We start from the raw sequence: 15,259 nt of genomic DNA on the forward strand, positions 1-15,259 counted from the left end.
AGGGAGGGCCCCTTGCAAGTACGTATAAGTGCTGTTAAGGACATTGGTGCCCTGCTAGTAGGAGACTGCCTCCTTCTGAGCCATGCAGCCTAGATCTCTGTGCAAGAACAGCCAGCCTTGGTCAGCCCGATGTCCCGTCCAGCCCAGGGTCCTGTCTACCGACAGTGGCCAGTGCCAGGTGCCCCAGAGGGAGTGAACAGAACAGGGCGATTATCGAGTGATGCAAGGCTTAAATTCAGCCGAGGCTGTCTGGAGCTGCGCTCGGGTAAATATTTTCAGCGGTTTGAGCATTGGCCTGCTAAACCCAGGGTTGTGAGTTCAATCCTTGAGGAGACCACTTAGGGATCTGGGGCAAAATCAGTATTTGGTCCTGCTAGTGAAGGCAGGGGGCTGGACTCAATGACCTTCCAGTTCTATGAGCTAGATATATCTCCATATATTATTAATATCCCTGACAGCCACTTCCAGCTTCCGGCAAACAGAGGTTAGCATCACTCAGAGCATGAGGTTGTGTCCCTGCCCATCCTGGCTAACAGCCATTGATGGACCTGTCCTCCATTAATTTATCTAGTTCTTTTTTTAACCCAGTTATACTTCTGGCCTTCACAACATCCCCTGGCAAGGAGTTCCACAGGTTGACTATGCGCTGTGTGAAGTACTTCCTTCTGTTTGTTTTAAACCTGCTGCCTATTAATTCCTTGGGTGACCCCTGGTTCTTGTGTTATGGGAAGGGGTAAATAACACGTCCCTCATCACTTTCTCCACACCAGTCACGATTTTATAGACTTCTATCATCATATCCCCCCTTAGTCGTCTCTTGTCCAAGCTGAACAGTCCCAGTCTTCTTAATCTCTCCTTCTACAGAAGTTCTTCCATCTCCCTAATAATTTTTGTGGCCCTTCTCTGCATCTGCACCCCTGCCCAGTAAGAGAAGGAACCCTAGTCAGTCATGGGCTGCACTAGGGGCTGATTAACTGCCTCCTGGTGAGAAAGGGTGGAGCTAGGCCAGCCACGGGCACCTCGGGCAGAGGCAGCCTGCTGTGAAGCCCTGCTGTAGGGCTTGACAGGTCACACCAGAGGCAGACTGCCCCTGGAGCAGGTTAGGCTCCTGCAGGGGAAGCCTGAGGTAGGGCCACAAGGGAACTCCTGTGAAGCCTGAGGTGGGGGAAGAGCTGTTTGTCTGAAGATTTTTCTTTGGCCTTGGGGTGCTCCCTGGGAAGGGGTCTAGCCCCAGGACACCCAGGGGGGAGAGGAGAGATGATGCAGGTCTGAGTGGGAGCCCAATGGGTGCCTGATGACAAGGGGACCTGCGGGAAGGCCTGGGCTGGGGGAGCATTGGTAAGACAAAGGCAGTGGTTTCACCCTCAGGAATGCTAAGTGGGGATGGCACTGGGGGAAAACCAGAAAATATCCATCTCACGCGGAGATTGATAGGATTGTGCATGTGGAAATCTAGGACCTACCATACCAGAGCAGACGGGGGTCCCACTGCTCCATTATACGCTGACACTGACCACCATCCGCTCCTTCGGAGGAAGGTGCACGAACCCAGCAGCTGCAGGGCTAGGGTAGCCTGCCCCTGGGAAGCTTTGTGCAAATGCCCATTAGCTAGTGGGGATTCCAGTACTGAAGCGGGGGGGTTTCGATCCCCTTCCCGCCTCATGTTGGGTTTGTTTAACCCTTGCTATTCCATGTTGGATGTGACTGTTGTCAATATAAAGGTCAAGCCCCTTTTCTTGGAATCGTGCGAAGGTCTTTGCCTTGGTGATTGTCACGGAGTGTGGGGGAGTCAGGGCCCTGCACCCCTCTTCCTGCGAGTCACCCTGACTCTCAGCCAGCCAGTAACACAGAAGGTTTATTAGACAACAGGACACAGTCCCAAGCGGAGCGTGTAGGTACAACCAGAACCCCTCAATCAAGTCCTTCTGGGGGGTTCAGGGAGCTTAGACCCCAGCTTGCAGGGGTGGCTCTAGGAATTTGGCCGCCCCAAGCAGTCATGCCTGCAGGAGGTGCACCGGAGCCACGGGACCAGCGGACCTCCCGCCGGCATGACTGCGGAGGGTCCGCTGGTCCCGCGGCTCCAGTGGACCTCCCGCAGCTGCGGAGGGTTCGCTGGTCCCACGGCTTCAGTGAAGCATCCGCAGGCGTGCCTGCGGGAGGTCCACCTGAGACGCGGGACCAGCGAACCCTCCGCAGTCATGCCTGCGGGAGGTCCGCCGGACCCGCCTGCCGCCCTGCTGGCAAAATGCCACCCCAAGCGCACGCTTGGCATGCTGGTGTCTGGAGCCAGCCCTGCCAGCTTGGAGTTCCCTGCGTTGCACCCCCCAGCCCAAGACTGAAAAACAAAAACTCCTCCAGCAGCTCCCTCCCCCCAGCTCCTCCTCTCCTTTGTCCAGTCTCCTGGACAGAAGGGGTCACTTCTCCCCCCACCCCCGCCATGGCTCAGGTTACAGCTCAGGTAGCTTCCTTCAAGGGAAGTTCCCCATCCCCAATGTAACCCCTGCAACATTCCCAGGGCAAATCCGCCCCACTTCCTGCTCCGTCACAGTGATACTTTGTGGCAGTGAGTGCCACAGGACACTTGTGCACTGCATGGAAAAGGTCAGTTTTAAACATGCTGCCTTGCAATGGTTGAATCCCCCTGCCCCCATTCTTATGTAATGAAATGGGATTTTCTAGTCACCCTGGTCTATTCACGTACCCTTGTCATGTAATCCATGCCCAGGCTGTATGAGAAGCACTGCAGAGCCCTGCAACCGAACATGATGGGACTGGACTACAAGCATCGAGTCTGGGTCAGAATAAAGCCAGTCCCTCTCAGGGGTGAGTTGGGTCGTCTCCTGCTGCCTGCATGGTCAGAGCAGTGGAAGCTTGGGCCCTGGCCCTGCCAGCCACAGCCACCTCACTCCTCTGCGAAGTGAGTGTGCCCAGCAGTCAGAGCGCCGCTCACCCCGCAGCACATGGGGCTGGGGGTGGGGGTGGCTGCCAGGAGCAGGGCATGCAGCTGCTAGTGCACACAGACACCGCAGCAATGCCCAGGCAGGAGCTGGAGGTGGCACTGACTCAGGTTTGGGGGGGCTAGAAAATGACGACCCTCTTTGGCTTGGGTCAGGTGAGCTTGGTCTGGTTGCTGAATAAAAATGAGGCCTGAGCAGAGCTCTCCTGGAGCGAGCCATGTGCCCAGCATGGCACCTCAGGCGGCTGCTTCGGGGCCATGCTGATGGACTCGCAGGCAGGCCTGATTCCTGCTGAACCAGTGCCCGCTAGAGGAGGCTGGGTTCTCGCTGTGCAAGGGGGCTGCTTTCAACCCACACACAGAAGCAGGGCACAATCCTCCGTTTGTCCTGGTGCCCCCGTCTTACTGACACTGTGAGCTCTGTAGTGAGGGATGCCACCGAGCCATTGCCTACAGAGACCATTGCTTCTCTACCATAGCGCAGACAGGTAAGTGTGACTTCCTTCTGTGACAGGGCTCGGCCAGGCAGCAGGTGCGCTCCCCGCACACAGCTGCACCCCAGGAACTCGGGGCACTCTCGCAGCATTGCTCTGGGACTGCTCTCAAGGCTGAGGGAGCCCCAGTGCAATTAGAGTGCTCTCTCCTTCCTGGCCCCTTTCTCCCTCTGTTCCCTGGGGGGGTTGGTTACTACAGAAACACTTGATTTTCCACATCCTTGGATTGGAGTTTTCTGCTCGGGTTCCTAGACGGCCCAGGCCAAGAGCCTGCACAGCTGTGAGGGTGCCTGCCGCCGGTGTGCATTCCCACTGCCGGCTCCCCATGTCAGCTCCCCACAAGCTTGGAGGAAAGGCTGGGTGGCCTTGGCAGAGGGTTGACCTTGTTTGTTTCACCCATGACCTGGCAGGACCTAGGCCTGAAGCCAGTGCGAGGAAGTGGCAGCCTTTTTCCCGACTGCTCGCAGCTGATCAGCACGGGCAGGAGCCAGAGGCGCTCAGGAGCGGGGCGCCTTGTGAGATAGCGCTTTCATTCCCACCAGTGCCCTGGCTGCCTAGTCAGTCAGCCCCAGCCTGGGGAGCTCAGCGGCTGGCTCGGCGCAGGTGAGAAATGCTGGCCCTGTGAACGCTGTGGCTGTGTCTTCTCCACCCAGCACAGGAGCCTGGTGCTCTGGTGACAGGGACAAGCAGCGGTGGGGGGGGTGGGGGGGAACACAGCAAGGTAGCAAAGGCCCACCCAGAAGCTCCCCTCTGCAGTGCCAGCCAAGTGCCCTCTCTGGCTTAATGCAACTGCCGCTGCCTTGCTGGCGGCTCCAGGATGTGACAGGGCTGCCCTGGGAGGGTTCTGCTTCAGGGAAAGGATGAATGCAGGAGCAGGCAGCGGGGCCAGGCCCAGCCCCCCAGGCACCAGGGAAACTGATCCTGCAGCACATGCAGGTTCTGTGTCCCTGGGAGAGGACTGCTCCAGGGCAGACCATGGTGCACGGTCTCTGGTCTGCCGAGCCGGGGCCAGCGTGTGGCTGAACCCTGCCCAGCTGCAGTCCTTCGAAAGGGGACTGGGTCTGGGACAGGCAGGGCAAAGCAAGAGTAGCCCCCAGGCCTCCATGGGGGTAAGCAGTGTACACACACAGGGAAAGCCAGTACCCTGCCTGAGTGCCCCCTCGTGCCCCCCAGGCCTGGGTGGGGATCCTCTCCCTCCTCCCTCCCTGCCAACTCCACTCCCCCCCTAGGCGCCACTGTTCCCTGCCCCCCTGCCAACTCCTCTCCCCCCCGCCAGGCTCCCCTGTTCCCTGCCCCCCTGCCAACTCCCCTCCCCCCACCAGGCTCCCCTGTTCCCTGCCCCCCTGCCAACTCCCCTCCCCCCGCCAGGCTCCCCTGTTCCCTCCCCCCGCCAACTTCCCTCCCCCCCCCTCCAGGCTCCCCTGTTCCCTGCCCCCGCCAACTTCCCTCCCCCCCGCCAGGCACCCCTGTTCCCTGCCCCCCTGCCAACTCCCCTCCCCCCTCCAGGCTCCCCTGTTCCCTCCCCCCGCCAACTTCCCTCCCCCCCCGCCAGGCACCCCTGTTCCCTGCCCCCCTGCCAACTCCCCTCCCCCTGCCAGGCTCCCCTGTTCCCTGCCCCCCTGCCAACTCCCCTCCCCCCGCCAGGCTCCCCTGTTCCCTCCCCCCCGCCAACTCTCCTGTTCCCTGCCCCCCCCGCCAGGCTCCCCTGTTCCCTGCCCCCCCCCGCCAACTCCTCTCCCCCCCCCCGCCAGGCTCCCCTGTTCCCTGCCCCCCCCGCCAACTCCTCTCCCCCCCCCCGCCAGGCTCCCCTGTTCCCTGCCCCCCCCGCCAACTCCCCTCCATCCCGCCAGGCTCCCTGTTCCCGCCCCCCCCCCGCCAACTCCCCCGCCAGGCTCCCCCCGCGCTTCCCCCTCCGCCCGCTGGGGGCGCGCTGCCCGGGCGCTGCCCGCTCCGGCGATGGCGGCGGCGGCTTCCCCGCGCCGGGCCGCCCCCGGGCAGGGGCCGGACGGGCCGCGCCGCCATATTGGCTGTTGTCCTGTCGGGAGCGGCGCGCGGGCCGGGCCGGGCATGACTCGCAGGCGGAACAAGGCGGCGGCGGCCGCGGCCGGGGCGCGCAGGGAGCGGGCGGGGGGAGCCGCCCCCCCCGGGCCGCCCGCGCCCCCCCCGGCGCCCGGCCTCGCAGAGCCCCCCGAGGCGGCGCCGGGCAGCAGCGCGGAGCCGGGCAGAGCCCCGCAGGTACCGGGCACCCCCATCCCCGCCCCCTGCACCCCGATCCCGCCCCCTGACCCCCTGCACCCCGACAGCCCCCCATCCCCGCACCCTGATCCTGCACCCGCCCCCCGCTCCCCGACAACTCCCCATCTCCTCCCCCTGCACCCCGATCCCGCCCCCCGCCCCCCTGCACCCCGACAGCCCCCCATCCCCGCCCCCTGCACCCCCTCCCCCCTGCACCCCGACAGCCCCCCATCCCCGCCCCCTGCACCCCTGACCCCCTGCACCCCGACAGCCCCCCATCCCCGCCCCCTGCACCCCGATCCCGCCCCTGACCCCCTGCACCCGCCCCCCCGGGAGCCCCCCATCTCCTCCCCTCTGCACCCCGATCCCGCCCCCTGACCCCTAACCCCCGGGAGCCTCCCATCCCCGACCCCCTGCACCCTGATCCTGCAGCCGCACCCCGCTCCCCGACAACTCCCCATCTCCTCCCCCCTGCACCCCGATCCTGCACCCGCCCCCCGACCCACGGGAGCCCCCCATCCCCGCCCCCTGCACCCCGATCCCGCCCCCGGACCCCCTGCACCCTAACCCCCGGGAGCCCGCCATCTCCTCCCCCCTGCACCCCGACAGCCCCCCATCCCCGCCCCCTGCACCCTGATCCTGCACCCGCCCCCTGCACCCCGACAGCCCCCCATCTCCTCTCCCTGCACCCCGATCCTGCACCCGCCCCCCGACCCACGGGAGCCTCCCATCCCCGCCCCCCTGCACCCTGATCCTGCACCCGCACCCCGTTCCCCGACAACTCCCCATCTCCTCCCCCCTGCACCCTAACCCCCGGCAGCCCCCCATCTCCTCCCCCCTGCACCCCGATCCTGCACCCGCCCCCATCCCCCGACCCTCTGCACCCTGATCCTGCACCCCGACCCGCGCCCCCTGGATCCCGACCCCCGGGAGCCCCCCATCCCCGACCCCCTGCACCCCGATCCTGCACCCGCACCCTGACCCCCGGGAGCCCCCCAACCCCGCACCCCTGCACCCTGACCTCTGGGAGGCCCCCGCCCCCTGATCCTGCACCCCTCCCCCCTGCACCCCGATCGCTCCCCATCTCCTCCCCCCTGCACCCTAACCCCTGGCAGCCCCCCATCTCCTCCCCCCTGCGCCCCGATCCCGCCCCCTGCACCCCGACCCCCGACAGCCCCCCATCCCCGCCCCCTGCACCCCGACAGCCCCCCATCCCCGCCCCCTGCACCCCGACAGCCCCCCATCCCCGCCCCCCTGCACCCTGATCCCGCCCCCGCCCCCTGACCCCCTGCACCCTAACCCCCGACAGCCCCCCATCTCCTCCCCCCTGCACCCCGACAGCCCCCCATCTCCTCCCCCTGCACCCCGATCCCGCCCCCGCCCCCTGACCCCCTGCACCCTAACCCCCGGGAGCCTCCCATCTCCTGCCCCCTGCACCCCGACAGCCCCCCATCCCCGCCCCCCTGCACCCTGATCCTGCACCCGCACCCCGCTCCCCGACAGCCCCCCATCCCCGCCCCCTGCACCCTAACCGCCGGGAGCCTCTCATCTCCTCCCCCCTGCACCCCGACAGCCCCCCATCTCCTCCCCCTGCACCCTGATCCTGCACCCGCCCCCCGCTCCCCGACAGCCCCCCATCTCCTCCCCCCTGCACTCCGACAGCCCCCCGTCCCCGCCCCCTGCACCCTGATCCTGCACCCGCCCCCTGCACCCCGACAGCCCCCCATCTCCTCTCCCTGCACCCCGATCCTGCACCCGCCCCCCGACCCACGGGAGCCTCCCTTCCCCGCCCCCCTGCACCCCGACAGCCCCCCATCCTCGACCCCCTGCACCCTGATCCTGCACCCGCACCCTGACCCCCGGGAGCCCCCCATCCCCGCTCCCCTGCACCCCGATCCCTGACAGCTCCCCATCTCCTCCCCCCTGCACCCCGATCCTGCACCCGCCCCCATCCCCCGACCCCCTGCACCCCGATCCTGCACCCGCACCCTGACCCCCGGGAGCCCCCCATCCCTGCTCCCCTGCACCCCGATCCCTGACAGCTCCCCATCTCCTCCCCCCCTGCACCCTAACCCCCGGCAGCCTCCCATCTCCTCCCCCCTGCACCCTGATCCTGCACCCCTCCCCCTGCACCCCGATCCCCGACAGCTCCCCATCTCCTCCCCCCTGCACCCTGATCCTGCACCCGCACCCCTGCACCCCGATCCCCGACAGCTCCCCATCTCCTCCCCCCTGCACCCTGATCCTGCACCCGCACCCCTGCACCCCAACCCCCGACAGCTCCCCATCTCCTCCCCCTGCACCCCGATCCTGCACCCGCACCCCTGCACCCCGCTCCCCAACAGCTCCCCATCTCCTCCCCCCTGCACCCCGATCCTGCACCCTTCCCCCTGCACCCCGATCCCCGACTGCTCCCCATGTCCTCCCCCCTGCACCCCAACCCCTGGCAGCCTCCCATCCCTGCACCCCGCCCCCTGTCCCCCGATCCCCACCCCCTGGACCCCAATCCCCGGCAGCCCCCCATCCTCGCCCCCTGCACCCCGATCCTGCACCCGATCCCTGACCCCCAGCAGTCCCCAATCCCCGCACCCTGCCCCCTGATCCCCGGCAGCCCCCCGATCCCTGCCCCCGATCCTGCACCCAATCCCCAGGCAGCACCCTGCCCCCCCGATCCCCGCCCCCCTGCCCCCCGATCACCCGGCAGCCCCCTGCACCCCAATCTTGTACCCTGATCCCTGCCCCCAGCACCCCCGATCCCCGCCCCTGCACCCCCGATTCTCCGGGAGCCCCCTGCACCCCCGATCCCTGCCCCCCTGCACCCCGATCCCTGCACCCCGATCCAGCACCCCTGATCCCCACCTCCCTGCACCCCGATCCCCCGGCAGCCCCCTGATCCCCACCCTCCTGCACCCTGATCCTGCACCCCCGCCCCCCTGCACAGCTCCTACCCCGATCTCACCTGGCACATGCACCCCCCCCCCCGCATGCAGCACCCCTGCATCCGTCCCCCTGACCAGACCTCCCTCACTATGCAGAGCCCAGTGTCCCACCCCCTGCAGGCAGCACCCTCCTTTTTCTCTCCTCCAGCCCTCCCTCAAAGTCTCTGTACATGGAGTTTGGTACCCCCTTCCTTCACCCTGCATCACCCTTTCTGTTTCCTCCCTGCCTAGGTGCAGAACCATGCGTGCCTAGCCCTGTCTCCGGGGTCTTACCGCCTAGCCCGCTCCTCTGTCAGCCGTCTGCTCTGCATGCGGCACCCGCCTCCGCCTTCCCTCCCTAGCATGCCCCCCCCTCGAATCCTGCTGCTCCCTTTGGGGGTGGGACGGGGGCTGGAGCCGTGCAGCGTACGCCCCGCTCCAGGAGGGCTCCGGTCCTGTCCCAGATGATGGCAGTATCCTCTTCCTGCTCTCCTGTGGGTGTGGGGGGGTGTCAGACCCGCCTGCAGGGCTGCCTGTGCAGCCCAGGCTCGGCGGGACAAGGAGGGTTCTCTGCGCAGAACTCCACTGCTCCTCAAAGCAGGGGGGCCCTGGGAATTGTCAACCATTGTGCCTCTCTGCACCCCCTGTTGGGAGAGAGCCACCTGCCTGGGTCTTGCAGCGTGTGCAGGCTAACGGGCTCTGCAAACGGTTGCCTGGCCTCTCCAGGAGAGATTCAGGGCCCCCAGCTGGAGCAGCTGAGATGAACTGTGGCATTGGGATGAATTTGCAGAAATCTCCTGAGTGAATTAGGAGGTAACGAGACGGCAGCTTTGCTGCAAGCAGAGGGCAGCCCAAGCTGGAAGCTGGCACAGACAGGCAGGCTCCTGGGGAGCTGGCAGTGAGCTGTGGCCTGCTGCTCCTTTCCAGGTGGGATGTTGGACCAGGCTGGACACCCTTCCCCCGCAGTGCATTGAGATGGCGGATCTCCGGGACAGGAGGATTCACTTTGCTCTGTGCTAGCTCACGGTTGTGGTATTAACCCTGTGGAAAGCCAGGCTGTGCACAGCTGCTGCGGCCTGTGGAAAGGGCTCCTCTGCCCTCCGCAGCCCCGAGCGTTTCCAGCCCAGCGAGGGTCAGGCAGGAGCAGAGTCGGGGCTTCACGTGGCCGCACAAGGTGGGGATGCTGGAGCCTGTCCGTGGCTGGAGGCGCTAGGGCAGCTGGGACGCCAAGCTCGTCTCTGTGCAGGACATGGTTTGCCTGCTGCCTTCGGAGGGACTTCCAGCACCGCTTCCCTGCGGCGTGGGCCGGCCGGCTGCGGGGCACAGGGAGCTTTGCCTGGCTGACAGCAGTCCCAGGCCGCGGGATCAAGCTGTGGCGAGTAGTCGCCGTTCCGAAGGTGTCAGGCAAAGGGGGGAAGGAGTTGGTAGGTAATCGAACATACCAGCCTCGCGTCTGGCACTAACTGACCGTCTCAGCAGAGGTGTCCTGGGGACCGGCCCCCAGCTGGGCTCCGGCAGGCCAGGGGGCTCAGTCCGTTCCGGAAGCTCACGTTGCCCTCTGGGCTGGGCCTGTTCAGAGGGTGGCTCTCGGACGCCTTTCTCCAGCTCTGAGTTCGCCGCAAGGAGAACTGGAAGCGTGTGGGGTCAGGCAAGGCGCAGCCCTGGGGGAGGGGAAGGCTGCTCTCTCCAGGGCGGCAGGGAGGGCACCTGGCACTTCGTATTTCATGGGTGCTGTAGACGTCTCCCCAAGCGGCTAACCCCGGCTCCCTGCCCAGAGGAGCATCTCGACTGGGTTCCCCCGGGCCCCGGCGTGGGGAGCGGAGCACGTCAGCGCGCCGAGTGCAGCGCAGAAGGGCAGAGGGCTATTGTAAGGGAGCTGCAGGGGTAGGATGATCCAGCTGGGGCTCAAGCAGAGGAGGGCCTGGCTTTGCCTGCCAGCCCAGGGATGGTGTTCTGTGGAGAGCACCCAGCCAGGGATCAAGTCTGGCATCAGTGGGCAGAGCAGTGGAGCCCGGAGCCCCGCAGGGTAACAGCCAGTTGTCACGGAGTCCCCGACCCACGCCCCCCTGCTTTGTGGGGAGCTGCTCTGGAACTGCTCCCCACCAAGCCAGGCCGGACTCTGGGGAGCCTCCTCTCCCTCGGAGCAGCCTGTCTGCAGGGCAAGAAGCTCCCACGGCTTCACCTCCTGGGTCTCTCCTTGGAGCATTCAGCATCCTCTGCCCCTCCATGCGCTTCCCCCAGCGAGTCCGCCCAGGCGGGGTCCTGGGGGGGCCACAGGGTCCTGCCCCCCCACGTCGCAGTCAGACGTGACTCTCAGCCAGCCAGTAACACAGAGGTTTATTCGATGACAGGAACAGGGTCTAACACAGAGCTTGTAGGTACAGAGAACGGGACCCCTCAGCCGGGTCCATTCTGGGGCCCAGTGAGCCAGACACCCCCGTCTGCCCTCACTCCTCGTCCCCAGCCAGCTCCAAACTGCAACCCCCTCCAGCCCCTCCTCCTCTGGGCTTTGTCTCTTTCCCGGGCCAGGAGGTCACCTGATCTCTTTGTTCACCTTTAGCCATCCCCTTGCAGGGGGGAAAGGCCCCGGCCATTTGTTGCCAGGAGACAGAGTGTCGGCCATTTATGCACCCTAGAGACTTAAGAAATGCACAGGGGAAACTGAGGCACCCACACAGTATTCAGAGGAAAATTAAGCACAGTCCCACTTTGTCCCACCGTTACACATGGCCTGCGAGCTCTGTGTTCTGGGTCAGACAGTGCTAGCACTGGGGCCCTGCTGCGTGACTGGGGCTCCCAGCGGGCACACCCCAATACAAGTGCGTCATGGGGCTGGCTCTCTGCTCCTCAGGCTGGGCCATGGCTGCTTGTGGGCCGGCAGCGACGCTAGCTGGCTGCGCCTTGACTTGCTGATCCTCTGGGCTGCTTAGCCTTGTGCAGAGGCACAAGAGGGGTGACCATGTATTAGGGTCCTTCTCCTGCCCCTCTCTGTGGTCGCCATTGTGAGCCCCGCTCGGCGCCGAGAGACATTCCCCTCCCTGCCCGTGTCTAGCTTCTTGAGGTCCGATTGCAGCTCACAGCATGGCCCGGCTTGGATCCCTGGCCCTTTGCCACTCTCCCAGAACACTGGGCGGGAGGCCTGGCAGCTGGGCCAGGCAAGTTCCCGGGAGTCAGGGCCAGCAGCTCTTTGAAGTTGCAGACGCTCTGGTTCCTTCCTGTCCACCTGCATTCTGCATCCCTGAGGATCAGTGGGGCAGGGCTTGGCATTCCAGCTGCCCTAGCGCCTCCAGCCACGGACAGGCTCCAGCATCCCCACCTTGCACGGCCACGAGAAGCCCAGACAGTGCACCTGCCTGACCCTCGCTGGGCTGGAAACGCTCGGCTGACGGGTGTGGAGGGCAGACGAATCCTTTCCACAGCATGAGCTAGCGACACTGGGCTGGGCTGGAGGGATGCTGTGAAAGCAGGTTTTATCCATGCTGGGAGGGAGAGGCAGTGTCTGAGGGGAGCTGGCTGGCAGCTCCCTTGGCCACAGGCTGGGGGATTCGCCCCACTTGATACTGGTGCAGGGCCAGCAATGCGTGTTCACCAAGAGTCAGCCCCCCGGTCTCACGCCACTTGCTGATTCTCAGCGTCTGGGGGAGCTGCTCACTCCCCAGCGCCTGGAGGATGATCCAAGTCAAAACTCAGTCTTAAATACATGTGCGAAGATGCAGCCTGCCTGTTTGCCACTCCTATTCCCTGGGTGTTGGGAGCCAGCCTTCTCCCCCTTCCCTGTCCGGGCGGGAGAGGCACAGCCCCACCCGGTCTCATGCCACCACTCCGGCAGCCCTGCGTGATTTAGGCAGGTATCACGAGACCCTGGGTAGGCCGAGCACTGAGACGCTCCCAGCCGCAGTTGGCCAAGGCAGCGTTGACATGACTTGCCTGCGGACAGGCTGGTGGCAGAGTGCAGGAGTCCTGACCCTAGTCCCAGCTTAGCCACCACCCCTTGCCCCGGGTGCGTGTCGGGCTGCGTCCTCGCTGTTTGTGGCAGGAAAGCCCTGGCGGGGATGCAGTCCCCAGGAGCCTGCCATGGGAAGGGGTGTTTGCCTGCGCTCCGAAGGGGTCAGCTGTTCCAGGAAGGGGGGCGGCTCCCCGGGGGATCGCAGCACGGTGCACTCTGTCCTTACTGAGAACTTCAGTGCTCCGAGCTCTCGTGGCTCTGAATTAGAATACTGCTTTTTGTAATTAGGCCTCTCTCGAAGGCCAAGTCTGCTGGAGATCATAACCCCTCACTCGTCTGTTACCGTTCTAATACGTTAGTGCTTTTAAACGACCATTTTTGGTATCAGGTGGTCAATATTTGAGCAGTTATTTGGGGAGCCTACGAAAGCCCAGCCCTCGGCAGGGCCCCTCCGGTTCCGCAGGGCCCGTCTGGCTGAAGGCTCCATTTGGCCCCATTACTGTTGGACACCTCCCAGTAACCTCCGCCCCCGTAGGGAGGCCATGGGTGCTAGCCCCATTGTGTAGGTGGGGATCTCACACACAGAGAGCCCAAGGCCCCGACCCATGAAGGTGCCCAGACCCCACCCTTGGGCACCCACGGCTTGTGGTTAGGCACCAAAGTCCCAGTTTGGGCCCCGGCGTGGGCGAGCCCCAGAATCCCTGCTGAGCCCTGTGGGCACCTGAGTTCTCAGCCTGAATGTTCCCTTGGAGCTGGCGTTTGTCCCGAGCATGCTCCTGCCTCCTCTCGCTAGTGTCCAGAGTTCCCGGTGCGAATCGCAGAGCAGGGAAAGCAGGCGTTGGGCCACCCACGGCACGTGCAGGACCGATCCAGGAAGCAGCCTGAGCAGGCCGGCTGGGTCGGGTCCCATGGACGTGGGAGACGCCGGGGCTCCACTCCGTGCTTTGGGAGAGTGGGCGGGGCTCCCGCAGGCTGTCCTGTATAAACTGAAGGCGTTGTTCCGGGGGCCTGGATCCAGGGTGTCCCACCCCCAGGGGAGTGCCTGGCCATTACCGAAAGAGTGACTCGCCCTCTGCCGGGCCCCGGGCCTGGGATCAACACTGCAGCAGTGCTCCCACCACTGGGCTACAAGCTGGGTGCCTCCAGCCGGTCTGCATGGAGCCAGGAGGCGCCACAGGAAAAGCCTTGGGTGCCTAAAGTGGCGAGTTCCCAGTGTGGGGCGCTGAGCAGAGATGGGCGCCTCCCTGCCACACAGACTTAGGCACCTGTCTTCAGAGGGGGCAGGGTTAGCACCCCCCTCTTCTCAGTCTCCAAGGGGTAGTGGCTCCCCACCTCGTGGGCTGGCTTACGGCCTGTGTCTCTCCAGTCACTGCACGGGGGGCACGTTCCTGGGACCTCCTGGTCGTTCGGGGCCCCAGCACTCAGCCTTGCACTGCTGAGGGCCCTTCAGGGACTTGCTCAAGGTCCCGTGAGAACCCTGGGCAGAGCAGGGGACTGAACCCAGGTCTCCTCAGCTCCCCCAGCACCGAACCACAGCCCCACCTGTCCCTGCTCCCCCAGGCACCCATCACACAGCACCACACTAACGAATCGGTTCATGGAGAGGCCATCCAAGGTGTGTCCTCGGCACCGTGGTCAGGGGCTTCACCGGCAGCTGCAGAGCAGAGCCTGCCGGGCTACCCACAGCACAGCCTTCCTCTGGCCCTGGAGGGCTGGGACAGGCTCCCTCTTCAAGCTGTGGGTAGGTCTCTGGGCTTGCTGTTGGGTGTGGGGCCGGGAGGTGGAGCTGAGGCTGTACAAAGGGGCTGACCAGGGCAGGGGGCTGCCCCATTTGTTGTGTTTGGCCTGTGTCCTGTCTGGGTTTGCCCCATTATTGCAGGGGGACTCTCCCTTGGGGGGTGCATGGAACCTGCCGGGTTTGTGGCTGGACTCGGGGGCGTAGGAGGGGGAGCTGGCTGCGTGGTGCTGGTGCAAAGCAGGGGAGCACTAGTGCCAGCACATGGGAGATATGCAGCTGAGGATAAATTGTGAGCAGTTGCACACGCTGGTGGGGGCAGCAGGTTGCTACTGAGCTGGGTCTGTAGGAACCTGGGGTGCTGTGAGCGGGGAAGCGGTCAGCGACCCCGGCTCTGCAGTGCCTGGCTCTGCGCATGTGGCCAAGTCGCTTCTCCTCTCAGAGCCTGCAGGGTGGCGAGCGGCTGACGGGTGCGGCAGGAGGCGCAAGGGCTGTACGGTGTCCATGGAGGGCAGGTGCTAGGCCCAGGGCTCTGAGTAGGTCGTGCACAATGGCTGCTGGACGCATGGAGAGTCTGGGCTGTATCCCCAGAAGTGTTGCAGAGCAGGGAGGGATGGTCCCTTTCTGTGCTGCTCTGGGGGAGAGGACTTGGGCCCCGGCTCAGCTGATGGGCTCTGTGACACTCCACACATGGACAGACTGGAATGAATTCGGGAGGGACGGAGTGTGAAGGGCCATCGGTAGCACCACCTGTGGGGGGTGATGGGGCTGCTCAGCGGGGGAGGTCTCCTGGGGAAAGCGGGGAGCTCGGATGTTTGGGGTGCTTCCTAGGCTGAACAAAGCACCCGGGGATGGGTCGGCCTGGCAGCCTTGTCCGTACCACACACGGAGACTCAGCAGCTGGCGGAGGTCGGGTCAGGTTTCAGTCCCTCTCCAGCAGATGCCCATGGGGGTGACGTGCGGCTGTCAGGGAGA

Source organism: Mauremys mutica, chromosome 8, assembly GCF_020497125.1.
Source record: "Mauremys mutica isolate MM-2020 ecotype Southern chromosome 8, ASM2049712v1, whole genome shotgun sequence".
Classification (NCBI taxonomy): domain Eukaryota; kingdom Metazoa; phylum Chordata; order Testudines; family Geoemydidae; genus Mauremys; species Mauremys mutica.